This window comes from Pecten maximus, chromosome 9 (genome assembly GCF_902652985.1).
Source record: "Pecten maximus chromosome 9, xPecMax1.1, whole genome shotgun sequence".
In the NCBI taxonomy this organism is placed as follows: domain Eukaryota; kingdom Metazoa; phylum Mollusca; class Bivalvia; order Pectinida; family Pectinidae; genus Pecten; species Pecten maximus.
The window spans coordinates 25,155,667-25,169,932 of record NC_047023.1 but is presented as its reverse complement, the minus strand read 5'-3'; the positions used below and the strand labels follow the sequence as shown (position 1 = coordinate 25,169,932).

Below are 14,266 nucleotides of genomic sequence, written 5' to 3'. Positions count from 1 at the left end.
ACAAAAATTTTGACGTTACAAATTATTGATTGGCTGATGACGTTGCGTAATAATTTATCACAGAAAAGAGTTCGCCAAAGAAAGTGAAATATCTTGGTGTGTATAAGACGAAATTAAATTATAAGAATTAACATTAATTATTTTTTCTGTTATACAGTCATAACAGAAAAAACTGGAGTGTACTCTCTTCATAAACCGCTTCGCGGTTTATTTAGAGTACACTCCAGTTTTTTCTGTTATGACTGTATAACAGAAAAAATAATTGATGTTAATCCTTAAATACATCAGTTCCATTTTACATGTGAATACATCTCAGATCACGTGACATGAGTATACATCACAATTTCACCATTTCATCTAAGCCTATAACAATAATGATTTTTTTTCAAAGAAAGCTATTCGAGACAAAAGCACTTTGGGATGACAATATCAATACAATCGCCTACTCCCAAACTTTATTACCTTACTAGACAGAATCGTACGAGCAAGAACAAGACACTATCGAACAAATTTGGCTACTACTTTGTCTTTACGTGCACTGAAAAGTTCAAGACACGTCTAGGCCCCTATGGTGGGTTTGGTTTATCGATAGAGCCCCAGTCTGAATATATCAGAATAAAAGTTAGCTAGACTGAGGCCTGTGACGGTGTTTTTTATAATTCCGCCAGAATCGACTAGCTGACATCGATTTATCAGCCGAGTTGTAACGAGTGACGGACCCGACGGGATGTAGTTACGGAATCAGACGGAATTTGACGAGTGACGGACCCGACGGGATGTAGTTACGGAATCAGACGGAATTTGACGAGTGACGGACCCGACGGGATGTAGTTACGGAATCAGACGATATTTGACGAGTGACGGACCCGACGGGATGTAGTTACGGAATCAGACGATATTTGACGAGTGACGGACCCGACGGGATGTAGTTACGGAATCATGTGATACTGTATTTGACGAGTGATGACGTAACATTAATGGAAAAAGATGATGCAATGGCGGAAGTCATGAAAAAGTCACGTTAAGATGCGAATGAAAGGGGAGGTAAGCATGTCGTCACGAAAATTACAGAATCAGCTAAGATGTAAGATACGAACGCTAATTCTCACGAGAATTCGGAGGACGGCCATTTTCAAAAATGCGTTTAAAATTGCAGTTTTCTGAAGTTTGACTCATTAAGATAACGACCATCACTGACTGAACATTGGTCTCTCTTTGTATATAAAACATAGGCAGAATTCTAACCTATGCACTTGTCACTAAAATTTCAAGCTTTGATATAAGGAGGTATTTTGATTATCGAGCTAAACACAAACAAAAATCAATCGTGATTAGCCTTATCAGAACCCTTCGCTGTAATCACCAGGCCTATCCTGTGTACAAATAAAACTTTTACCTTCAATCACACAGTTTTAGATTTTTTGTAGCGAAATAATATGCTGGCAAAATTGGGGAAATGTTGCTATTTCAAACCTGTTCTCCCCACAGCGTGTAATGCATTCAGCGACACTTATAAGTAAAAATATTGCCCAAAAGACGTTTCAATTACTACAGACAATTCGGATGTAGATTGGGGGACTAATCTTTAAAATTCAGTTATTTCATTTGAAAACCTATTTTTAATACATTTTTCAATAACTAAAATTAGCCTGTCAGACAAAATCGGTTTTGGGTGAGTTTTGTTCTATTAAAAATTTCGTTTAGAATTTGGACCGCAATTTTCCGCCTATCTGTTTAGGGATATTAAATTGAATCTTTGAAAGTTGGCGATTGGATGTATTTAGGGATAGTAATTCAAGGTTGTATTGTTTATATGTTTACTTTAATTACTCCCAGTATACCCGCCTAGTGTCCGGCCATGGGATTACGTATCTCATAATTAAATGTATATGTAACATATGTAGTGCTGACTGGTTAGTGGGACATCAGGATTAGTGCTGACTGGTTAATGGGACAACAGGATTAATATTAGTGCTGACTGGTTAGTGGGATAACAGGATTAGTACTGCATGGTTAATGGGACAACAGGATTAGTGCTGACTGGTTAGTGGGACAACATGAGTAGTGCTGACTGGTTAATGAGACAACAGGATTAGTACTGACTGGTTAGTGGGACAACAGGATTAGTGCTGACTGGTTAGTGGACCAACATTAATATTATTAGTGCGGACTTGTTAGTGTTGCAACAGGATTAATTCTGACTTGTAAGCGGGACAGCAGGTTAAGTGCATACTGGTTAGCGGGATACCATAGATGGGCTAAGAAGGCTGGATAAACATACCAGATCCTGTTTTGGTCTGTAACTTGAGTCAATATGATTACGTAACCATATTGACCCGCTGTCGACGCCGTCTATACTAATATGTTACTCTCGGGAGTGTTTTGGCCTGGTGTAATGTGACAATAATTCTGTCCGACCCGCAGGTCTTGGCAAAGGTCGTCGCATGCACACATATAAAGTGTTTATTGAATTTCTGTAACTTGTTGGAAATCGCAGGAAGTCCAAATAGGTTCGACTGCCCCCGACTGAAAGGTTAAAAATAACGTCTTTTCTAAATAATACAATTATGGACTGTGATAGTTTTGGAAGCCGTAAACATAATTTTCTTTAAATCTAAGCACTTAGAGGTTAGGTAAATTTGATAGAATGGTTTAATGTTTTATAATGAAAAGGCTTTCGTGACCGAATGATATTCAAATGGTTTAACGTACAAAATGACAAAACCTGCAAGGGAGAAAATGACATAATCACGAGATTACAGACGTTAAAGCTTAGAACCTAAATATGATATATAAACAAAAAAACGGATACGGCGATCATTGGAAAAGTCAAGTAGAATAAGACCATGCGTTCCGAAAGACTAAGCGTCTTTTGTCTCATCTACAATATTCACAGGCATGTAAATCTAGGAAAAGTCTATGTGGTCTTATCGACGATATTAAAGTGAATGCCTTGGTATGGCAAAATTGATCAACTGAAAAATGAAAAGCTTCCTAAAAAATTAAGGGTTAGGGGAGGCTAAACAAACCTTCTCATGCCAGTTCTTCCTATCGTCATTCCAAGACTTTTTGGGGGAAAGATAGAAGATATTAAATATTAAATGATATATCTATATAACATCAATTACGTCTTAGATATATCTATATAACACCAATTACGTCAAAGATATATCTCTATTACATCAATTACATTTAAGAAGTATATCTAAAACATTAAAGAATATACAAATGTATCTCCATTACGCTTTGGACTCTAGAATGAATGAATTGGTTTGTATTGCAATATGTTCCGGACATATGGTCCTTCCTGTAGCGACTCGTTCTCGTGAACTCGTCCAGTGTCCTGTATACTTTAGGTACAACCAGAGCCTAATAAAGCTTGGTTTACATGCAGTCAAATTCATAAACAACTCCAGAGTTCAAAAACCATTTGTCGGAGGATCGTGAGATGCAGAATATTGCCAAACATCCGAAATTCGTAACAACTCCAGGATGTATTAAGGAACGGCACCTGATTGGATAATGTATAGTTTTCAGACACGAATCAGCAGTTCAGAAGGTTTTGTTCTCTTCCGCGTGCCACATTATTTTTGGTTGCTATGACATTCAGGGTAAATATTCCAGGTAAAAAACAGGTGTGCTTTGTAACAAAGACATACAGCTACAAGGGTACAAGGACCATTATGGATGACACATAGTATCGCTATTTTGGTAATGGTATATAACGCTTTAATGCTAGCCGGGGGAATGCTGCTGTTTATTTTTAGGCGATAACTTTTGGTAACATATGTAATAAATGATAATAGATACATTGTTTAAAGTACAGTGTATATAATGACTATATCTAATGCTGTTTAATTGTTATATGAACATGATGATTATATTTGCCAAAATGTATGCATACCTATATGATCATATCCATCATATACTTCTATGACATTATGCACTTAAATATCAATGTCAGCTAGCCAGGGACAGCCATGGTTGAATACCTGTGGTTCCCCCCCCCCCCCCCCCCCCCCCCTATCCCATCCAACAAACCATATCGTAGACTGTAGACCGTGACAGTATTTTTATGATATGATACCCTGTTTTACACTATTAATACACATCAAATACACACCAATATATGTAAATTGTATCCTGTTTATTTACTCACGTGTCTTTAATACATGTATCATAAATGCATAATATTAGACTGAATTATAACATAATTCTTATACAAGTTAGACTTTTTTTTAATACACGGTATTTTAAGCCAGCAACCTTATACAGCGAAAACTATATAAAACAGCGACTGACATTTTAATTGTGTAATATATCAAACCGCGCCGTGGATGTATTCAGTGTGGACATTCTGTATTCGTCGTTATTCGTAGGTAAGACGGCGGTACAATGCAGAGTCATTTAAAATTATTCAAGTTCTTAAGAGATTTATAGAGATATTCACTACGTGTGTGAATTGATATTTAAAAACCTGAATTTACATGCATCATGATCTGAGATATATCACATTTTTCTCCCATTACGTAACCGAGTGTGTTGGTACACGTCTTTTGATGATAAAAAAGTTTTTTCCAATAAATATTTGATGCATGACAATTACGTCTAAAATGGTGAAATATCAATATTGATATGTTCGTGTTTATGACACTTTTTGAGATGTGTAATTGTAATACTGCTTTCGGTCATGTGTACTTGCTTGTATGCTAGATGGAACATATCTATGTGTACATATAGAAAAAAAATCGTATCCGTAATATATGGACTTTTCAAAGGAGATTTATAGCGAATCATGACGTCAGGCAATGTACATACATGTATGACTATTCAACCTCACATATATTTGAATAGCGCATTTTAACATGGATTAAGTAAAAGAAAACTTCAGTCGAACACGGTATAATTCTACTACTGCTTCGTTATTCTAAGATTCAACAACAGGATTGGGTAACATTATTCGCCTATATAAGCTCTCTCCAAATATGCTTGGATAAGGAACATTCTTAAATATAAAGCGATATCTATCCAGATAGGACCGGAAACAGGAATTCGGAGAATGGATGATGACAGAAAGGATTGTTTTAGAAACGTAGTAGTGTCGTCTGCTCTCAGAAACATTCCTTATTCTTGTTACAAGCTATATCCCCACATCGATATTGTTACTCCCTGGTTTCTATAGAATGTGCGAGTTCACAAACGTGCATACAAAAACCTTATGTAAAGGCGATCAATATGTTTAGCACATGTTATTGGGCGCTTACAATAGCATACCTATAAAGACGTCATTGACACGAAGCTATGGAGGTAATAAATTGCATAGTTAAAACCATACCTGTCTTTCTCCAGCATCACAATGGAGAGTAATACAGTTTGTCATTCTGATGGTTGTCCTAAAAGTCACAGTATTCCTCCAAACTGAAATCGATAAATTGTCCTTTAAACCGAAACATTTCGGCGACTTGTACTCAAACAGACACCATTTTGTCTCTGCATCACTGTCTTGAATGTTAACAAAGACCTCGATGTCGTCTGCTGTTTAATATCATCTCATATTCAACGGGGATCCTTGAACGTATTTAAATACCCAGACCTATTCACGGTCAACACGATTAGCATGCAGGGTAAGTAGTCTTATTTCATGAAAAGCAATTAAACGCACTCTGCTCCCAGGTGTTTACAGACGACATCTTAAAACGCGGTAAAAATATACATAATATTTCCAACGTGATAAAGCGTCATATCAAAAAAAAATATCGTGATTTCATAATAAAATTCCCACGTTAAAAGTAATAAACCTGTTTGTTTACGTATATAGAGTCCATGGCCTTTCTCCCACGGGTCGAAAATTCTAGCTTTTACTGTGCCCTCCGTTGTAGAAACTGAACAAATCTCAAGCAGAGAAAACATTTTTAAAGTTTTTAATTGGGGCTATTTTTCCATTCAATGATTTTAAATGTCACGTCGCTTTTATGGTTAACGGATCTGTTCAAAATACATACTGACTTTGTGTAAAAGGTGATAATAAAAATATGGGCTTGAATAGGTAACAGATATAATAGTTAAACTATTTCTAACAAAATGGTGGGTGGGCATTAGCGTGGAGCGCAAATTCAAGGAATCATGTAACAGTCTATACAGTGCGTTTATACAATGTCAGACGACAATGAAAACTCCTTGATTCGTGGGAAATTTTATACCTGACGACAAAATCTTACTCAGGTGTTATCTTTCATGCGCGGTAACAGAATAAATGAGGTGAAAGAAGTTATATACATAAATATATTTACTGTATCGTACTGTATAGTCACATATACATACACATCCATTTCACTTTACTGTTTGGTACTTGAAATTCCATATTTACTATAAACCATTTGTATCTAATTATCTATCAATTATTTTTTTATTTACTTTTTATCTATATATATTTATTTATTTCCTTATTTATATATTTTTTATTTTCTTTTTATTTATACATTTTTATTTATTGCTTATTTCGATTACTTTTTAGTAACTCTTATAATAATTGGTTTTAATTTCACTTGTATCTACAACTTCAAAAAGCTTTACCAAAAAATATCCAAAATACCTAATTAAAATTAATTGGTGACATGGTAACAAACGAGTGAATACCTAATTAAAACTAGTGGGTGACATGGTAACAAGCAAGTAAATACCTAATTAAAACTAATGGGTGACATGGTAAGAAGCAAGTAAATACCTAATTAAAACTAATGGGTGACATGGTAACAAACCAGTAAACATAAAATCAAAAACAGTGGATGACCTGGTAGCAAACTAATAAATATCGAATTAAAACTAGTTGATGACATGGTAACAAATAAGATGATACCCAATTAAAATTAATGGGTGGCATGGTAACAAACGACTAAATACCTAATTGAAACTAACGAGTGACATGGTAACAAACGAGTAAATACCCAATTAAAACTAGTGGGTGACATGGTAACAAATAAGATAATACCCAATTAAAACTAATGGGTGACATGGTAACAAACGAGTAAATACCTAATTAAAACTAATGGGTGACATGGTAACAAACGACTAAATACCCAATTAAAACTAGTGGGTGACATGGTAACAAATAAGATAATACCCAATTAAAACTAATGGGTGACATGGTAACAAATAAGATAATACCTAATTAAAACTAATGGGTGATATGGTAACAAACCAGTAAACATCTAATTAAAATCAGTGGATGACCTGGTAACTAATAAGATAATACCTAATTAAAACTAGAGGATGACATGGTAGCAAACAAGTAAATACCCAATTAAATTTATTGGTGACATGGTAATAAACAAATAAATATCTAATTAAAACTAGTGGATGACATGGTAACAAACAAATAAATACCTAATTAAAACTAGTGGGTGACATGGTAACATACACGTAGTATGTAAATAATGAAATATATCTGTTACCAACTCAACCCTTATAAGTTAAGTTGACATGCTACATTTACTTTACAATCAGAAGTAAATATTCTATAGTATACATATTACCAGGAGCGTGATGGGTTAACATGTTGGCATTATTTACTAGAGTCATAATGATCATTTTCACATTAATGAGATATGTTTTAATGATCCACTTTTACCTGAAACTCTTTTAATACATTTACCGTATTCAAAGCTAGTACACCAATATGTTATTTATTTCTTGGATCATTTAAAACGTTATATACAAAGGAATGCAGTTTAGATTTTCTGCGGAAATACTAACCTTTTTGTCGCGCACTTCAAAGCGAACCACATAAAATATAGTTTAAGAGAACTAAACTTCTTAAAAGCATGTTTTTACTTTCATGTACAAAACTATGAAGCAAGCTCCATTGATAGCTACAGAGAGCGTTGTCAGCGTCGAAAGAATGAGTGAATCGCCAAACAGCACATGGTGAGCAGAAGTAAATAGAGATAGCCTATGTAATGTAGAGGGGAAAACACTTGGATTTTGGTATTAAAAAGTCAGACCCTCTACACATACATAAATATCCAAGTTTGCGCCTTAGTAATTACGTTGGTACTATCCCGGTTTGTGTTCATGTTTGGGGGAAGTTGTACCTTTTCCACTTGCGGTTCCTTCGCGACAAGAACATCTTAAAACTAACAAAGGATGGCGGCAAGCACCAAGTACAGTCCAAGTTAATCTTATAAACACTTCAAAAATAATAGAAAAGTAATTTCCTTATCAAATGATGAATTAAGTCAGTTATATGTTTTAAAAAAAATGTTACTTTTTTTGCAGTAGGATGACGTAAAGCTGACGTAAATGATTGCCTCCGCGTAAATACAATCACTTTAAACTATATTTAGGTATTGCTACTTCCCAATCGGGATTTATAAATCTCTAAATGTTCATGTCGTAAAAACAAAGCAAAACAGATTACACAAGAAACTAAAATTCAATGTGGAAACAAGTTAGCTGATAAACGTTCTGACATCGAAGGGCATAAAGCAGAACATTCGGTACTCGCACAAATAATGATCTTAAACTTCCCTTACCTTACCTTGACTCTGAAGAATACTCAGATTTATAACCTATATTTACCCCCAATTTTGAACAAACCTGTTTTATGTAAGGCGTTCATATATCAAAATCCATTCCTTATATCCTTGCTTTATAATTTATTTGATGTCAACTTCTCACTTATCTATAGAAACATATCATATTTTATTGATATATTTTATCTTTTTTTCTGCTATTTGAAAATGATGAAGACGTCTCTAGACGATTTTACATCTGTAAGTTCCTCCAGGTGTGTGATAAAAGAGGCATGATAATTAATTCATATTGCTAAATTGATGTCCTTAATTCGCATGTAGTGTACTGCATGTTCATATTTCCAACTAATTTTTTTTTAAATTACTTTTTAGGGAACATGAAGACCAGACAAGACCAGATCATCCGGGTCCTTTGTATGGAGGAATGTTGAGAAAAGTCTAAGATGTCAAATATGTAATCTAGGATCGTATAATTGTTTTGTATAAGCACGCGTATTTAGATCGTCGGCTTTTGGATATAAGACGTTAGGAAAGTGTAATATTGTGTACATTACTACATTGATAAATGATACATGTTGTACATTACTACATTGATAAATGTAATATTGTGTACATTACTACATTGATAAATGTAATATGGTGTACATAACTACATTGATAAATGTAATATGGTGTACATTACTTCATTGATAAATGAAATATTGTGTACATTACTACATTGATAAATGTAATATGGTGTAAATTACTACATTGATAAATGAAATATTGTGTACATTACTACATTGATAAATGATACATGGTGTACATTACTACATTGATAAATGATACATGGTGTACATTACTACATTGATAAATGTAATATTGTGTACATGACTACATTGATAAATGTAATATGGTGTACATTACTTCATTGATAAATGTTATATGGTGTACATTACTACATTGATAAATGTAATAGGTGTACATGAATACATTGATAAATGTTATATGGTGTACATGAATACATTGATAAATGATACATGGTGTACATTACTACATTGATAAATGTAATATGGTCTACATTACTTCATTGATAAATGACGGGTGGCGCCTGGCCTCCTTTAATGCCATTATGGTTTTTGCTAAAAAAAAAAATACGTTTTAATTCTAAAATATATTATATAAATGTTAAAAGTTTCTGTTTATAATAAACGGCTGCCCCCTTTTATCAAGGGGTATGCCAAGATTTTACAGCCATTCAGATTGTTTGGTATTTTATATTCTGCAATTTTGGAGCAAACAGAGCTCGAGGATTGGACCAGTTTTGTAGTAGATGCAGATGTAATAGGTTGTTTTTTTTATAATCTCTAACATGAGCAGGACAAACAAAGATAATTTAAAAGTTCAGTATTTAAGTATGTTTTAAATGTTGTTTTGAAATCCAATATTGAAAATTACAACAAATCCATTGAATTAGGGGTCTTTTGTACCTCCCATTCAGGTTTTGACATTTTCTGACCTATTTCGAGGTTTCAGTCGCCTAATATGATCAACACTTTAAGCCCTTAGCATCACTGACGAGTCCTATTAGGGCAGAACAATTGTATGATACAGTTTTATTAATTTTGGCTATACCGTATCTTTCTCTACTGTATATAACTTTACAGTATCTAACTCTACTGTATCTAACTCAATTGTATCTAACTCTCAACTTTAGTTAAAATTAACCAATTTTTGTATGTCTTTTGTTGTATCCATTTCTTAGAGAGTAGTATATGAATGCACGTTTAAACAGGTATCATTTGTATGTGATAGACTGGTGGCAGTCCTTGCAGCATCATTTTGTGCTTTTTTAATCACAATTTTAGGCATTTAAGTTAATTTGACTATGTTAATCTGAGATAGGAAAATCATAATTAATAAATGTTGAGGTAGATCACCCATATTTCACTATCGGAGTCACATCCTTTCATTTCCAACCTAGTACATATATATATATACATTTAGATTTAGGGGGGTTTGAATATATTTCGATCTGTGACGATATTCGCTTTGGAAGTATATTGAAAAGTAATAAATCAGAAGGTTTTATAAGGACAAGCGTTTCATTTTTAGAATTGTTATATTTTTCTGGAACTCCATGTCACCGTTTTGTCGTGTAAAACTAGCAACTTGTTAGATAGTAGGTGGTTATGATTGAGATGGTGAGACTAATCAATATCTTATATAACTCATGTGGGAGGAATAAGAACAATCTAGAAAGTCGGGATGAGAATATAAGGTTTATAAAGTGTTAAAAGCTTCACATAAACAGATGTGAATGGGACGGAAATCTATCCCTGTCATCTCACCTCTTATCTTACTAATTGGTCAAACGTACCGTACAAACATTGTCTGGATCACCTACTCGGCCAGCCCCGCTAGCCTGTCACCCGGGCTCCGGTCGGTCAGTGACGTCACATATACACGTGACGCAGGTATGTTGTAAGTATGTCAGTTATGTATGTGTAGGCACGCCTAATGTGCTATCACCTCCATTAAGGTCAAGTGATGAATACCCATGGTATTGAACATTATACTTTAGTTACTTTCTGTATGAGTAAGATATATTGAAACGAATATTTAGAAATTCCAATTGTTCACACTTATAATAAATAACATACACGTATCATAGGAAACGACTTCATTTAAATGATATTTTGTTACATAAAAGGAATAAACAAAAAACATCAGTAAATGTCACCTTTAAGTATGAAGATACAATACAATGATTAATCAAAGATTTCACAGCACAGGTGTTAAAATATCATTATTGAAAATAAAGTAAACAGGAGACAAACGTACTATCAAGTGCACATATTGTCATATATTTTATTGTTTAAGCATCAAACGATTTTTGTCAAATTTTACAAAAACGTTGGAAAAATTAAAGGGGATAAAAAAATAAAACAAAAATGAAAGAAAAAAACATTATCACAACAAAAACCAAAATCAACAACGATGACGTCGACAAAAGCAAAACTAACGTCGTTATCGCCCCATTGGTATGGCGGTAAACAGGGAGTAAGGTGTTTTATACGAGGATACTAAGTCAGCACATGTCACTCACAGTCCTATGCTGTCGTTGTTAATTATTTGACAAGAAATAATAACCTTTGATGGACCTCTCTTTATGTTGTTCAATGAGACTGACACAATCTACTACAAAGAGGCCCTTCTTCAATATTGAGAAGTCATTTAACCAAAAATCATCAACACCAGAAGAGTACAATATCTATAACAGTACATGATATTGAGTATTTGGAATCTGAGGTAAAGGACAATAATGAGATTGTTTTCTTACGTCGGCACATCCATTGTCAGCTATCCGAACAGCATCTTTGTATCATATTTGTATAAACCCAAAGTCTCGAGTGTAATGTCACTGCCAAACGATTTTAGACGGGAAACAGCATAGTAAAAGAATTCAGCTGATGTATTTCTCAACTGATGTTGTTTTTTTTCTTTCAAACCTCTCCTGAGTGAAAGCAATCGAAATTGAAATCGTACAAGTACGTTTCGTTTCTTGTTCGAAATGCAGCCTTACGTAATTTTATCGACCGGAAATGCATCTGACGATGTGACCCTTACATTTTCCGGCGTCTATGTCGCCAAATCGATAATCCTACAAGTATAAGAATGTAACAATTTAAGAATGCTGTTAGACTTAACAATATATATCATTTTGTGCCAATGCAAATACGGATCAAATCGGCTAGGACAAGAATGTTTTCCTAAAGTCTAACCAATGCGACCATATCCTTGAGCGAGTGCAATCGTCATTGTTGAAAACTAATCCATCAGATGACGGTGGTATTATTTGATTTCTGTATTATTTAACGTCCTCTCAACACTATGATCGTTTAACGACGGCCTCCTTTGTGTGACATGCATGCGTGTAGTGTATAGCGTATATTGGGAGGCTGCTGCGGTCTTTTTTGGCTCCATGTGATAGTGCGGAACTGATGTCGACTTATAGTGCTAGCTCAATGAACCATACTGCCGAAGACATCCAGCAGTAGTGGACACCCCACCAGGTCACATTATACTGACAACGATCAAACCAGTCGTGTCGCTCCCAAATTGCTGAGCTACCATTGCTATAGACTGTCGTATGTCTCGGCCAGGTGACAGAGCCCAAAGCCTTCCTCACAAGGGCGAAGGCTCAGCTAAAGACTTTAGAGAGTGTACTTTTGTAATTGTCATCGCTGAAAATAGTTGCTGGTTACAAGTTACTAGACAATGATCGTCATGATATGAATCGGATTTAATCGAGACAAGCATTTCAGTTTTGTCATGATACTGAGATGATGTCCTGTTACGATATATTGATATCATAATGCAAAAGTACTCATTCTCAATCTCAAAACACTAGCATTATTTCGACTGAACAGCAATCTAGGATAGGGAAGTAATACATTTTTTAGCTTCTTCCTTCATTTGACAATATGAACATTTTTACACGTTGCTATAATCATCACTTTTTTTAATGAATGAGAAAATAATCTTATTTATTTATTTTATTCATTTCATACCTTATATGTATACATTTTGAACTCATAATGCTTGAGTGAATGTAATTCTATGATGTTGTAATCGATTATAAAAACAAAAAACAAAAGAAAAACAAGTACATGTATATTCAATTAAGAATGGGTCATTATGAATAACCTTGATTTAAACCATATGTACTATAGCTATCGAATCTCCTTTTTAGATTAGATTGATCTGTCAGTACGTTTTTACCATTAGAGTAGAAGAAGTGATACTATAATGTATAGAACGCAACAAATAGAATTATGCTTAGGTAGTTTTTACTATTTATATTCAACACTTTTTCTGTTCTAATGCAGGTATAACAACGGCGGCATAATGTCCAAAGGTTATGTGTAACAATATGTTCTAAATTACTAATTAGCTCTTACAAGATGAAATAGAAAATGGCTTAACTGTGATAGACGTCCCCCCTCCACTCACACACACATACACACACATATATATATATATATACAAATGTATAAACATAAATGTTATAGTGTAATTAAAATATAATAATTTTCTTTCTATGTTTCTATATAACTTCAGAAAAGCAGTTTGAGAATCATTCCATCTCATCAAAAAAATGGGCAAGGTCTGGCGTGTGAACATTTCGTCTGTGGTTTCAGGTCCGACCACATTCCTCATCGTAAGATCCTGTCATCCTGTCTTTCATGGTATTGTTTAGCTGATCACCTGGCCTTAATTAACATGTATCCATTATTGTGTATCAGTCAATATTGATCTGTTTACGTCTTCATGATGTTCGTGAAATGTAGTTTGGGCCGAAATGTCCTAGATAATGACATACTAATTTCTATTTTAGCCATTATACGGTGGATCCAGGTCAAGTCTCCTTTTGTTGATATTAAGTGTGAGCGATTAATAAAACTCAAAAACTTGTTCGGGAGTGGTTTATATCACATCTTCAAAGACTTTCATTTAGTACATAAATCTGTTTCCATGCTTGAATTGTAGTGGAAATTTTCAATGAGGAAGGATGATTGATCATCGCACTATCTGTAGCAACCAAAGCTGTCCAAACACAGGAGTTTCTGTAAACTCGTCCACCAATGAAGAGCGGTGCTGCACCTGTGTATCGACATGGCGGCGATAAGAACGAAACTTCTCCGCCTTTAGGGACGACTATAAATTCCTGGTTGCGACGGACACACTAAACA

The 14,266-nt window shown here is 34.4% G+C and overlaps 1 protein-coding gene and 1 long non-coding RNA gene across 2 annotated transcripts in view; one reads left to right on the top strand and one right to left on the bottom strand.

Annotated features, from left to right (window-relative positions):
• Window positions 1-5,692, bottom strand: part of LOC117334528 — a 35,421-nt gene extending 29,729 nt beyond the window's left edge. Inside the window, exon 1 of the mRNA XM_033894211.1 lies at window positions 5,336-5,692. The gene's annotated coding sequence lies outside the window, so the exon portion shown is untranslated. The remainder of the gene's footprint in view (window positions 1-5,335) is intronic.
• Window positions 4,941-9,740, top strand: LOC117334529. The gene is made up of 3 exons (XR_004534189.1): window positions 4,941-5,092; window positions 7,853-7,923; window positions 8,904-9,740. It is a non-coding gene; the product is annotated as an uncharacterized LOC117334529 (long non-coding RNA).
• Window positions 9,741-14,266: the final 4,526 nt, after the last annotated feature.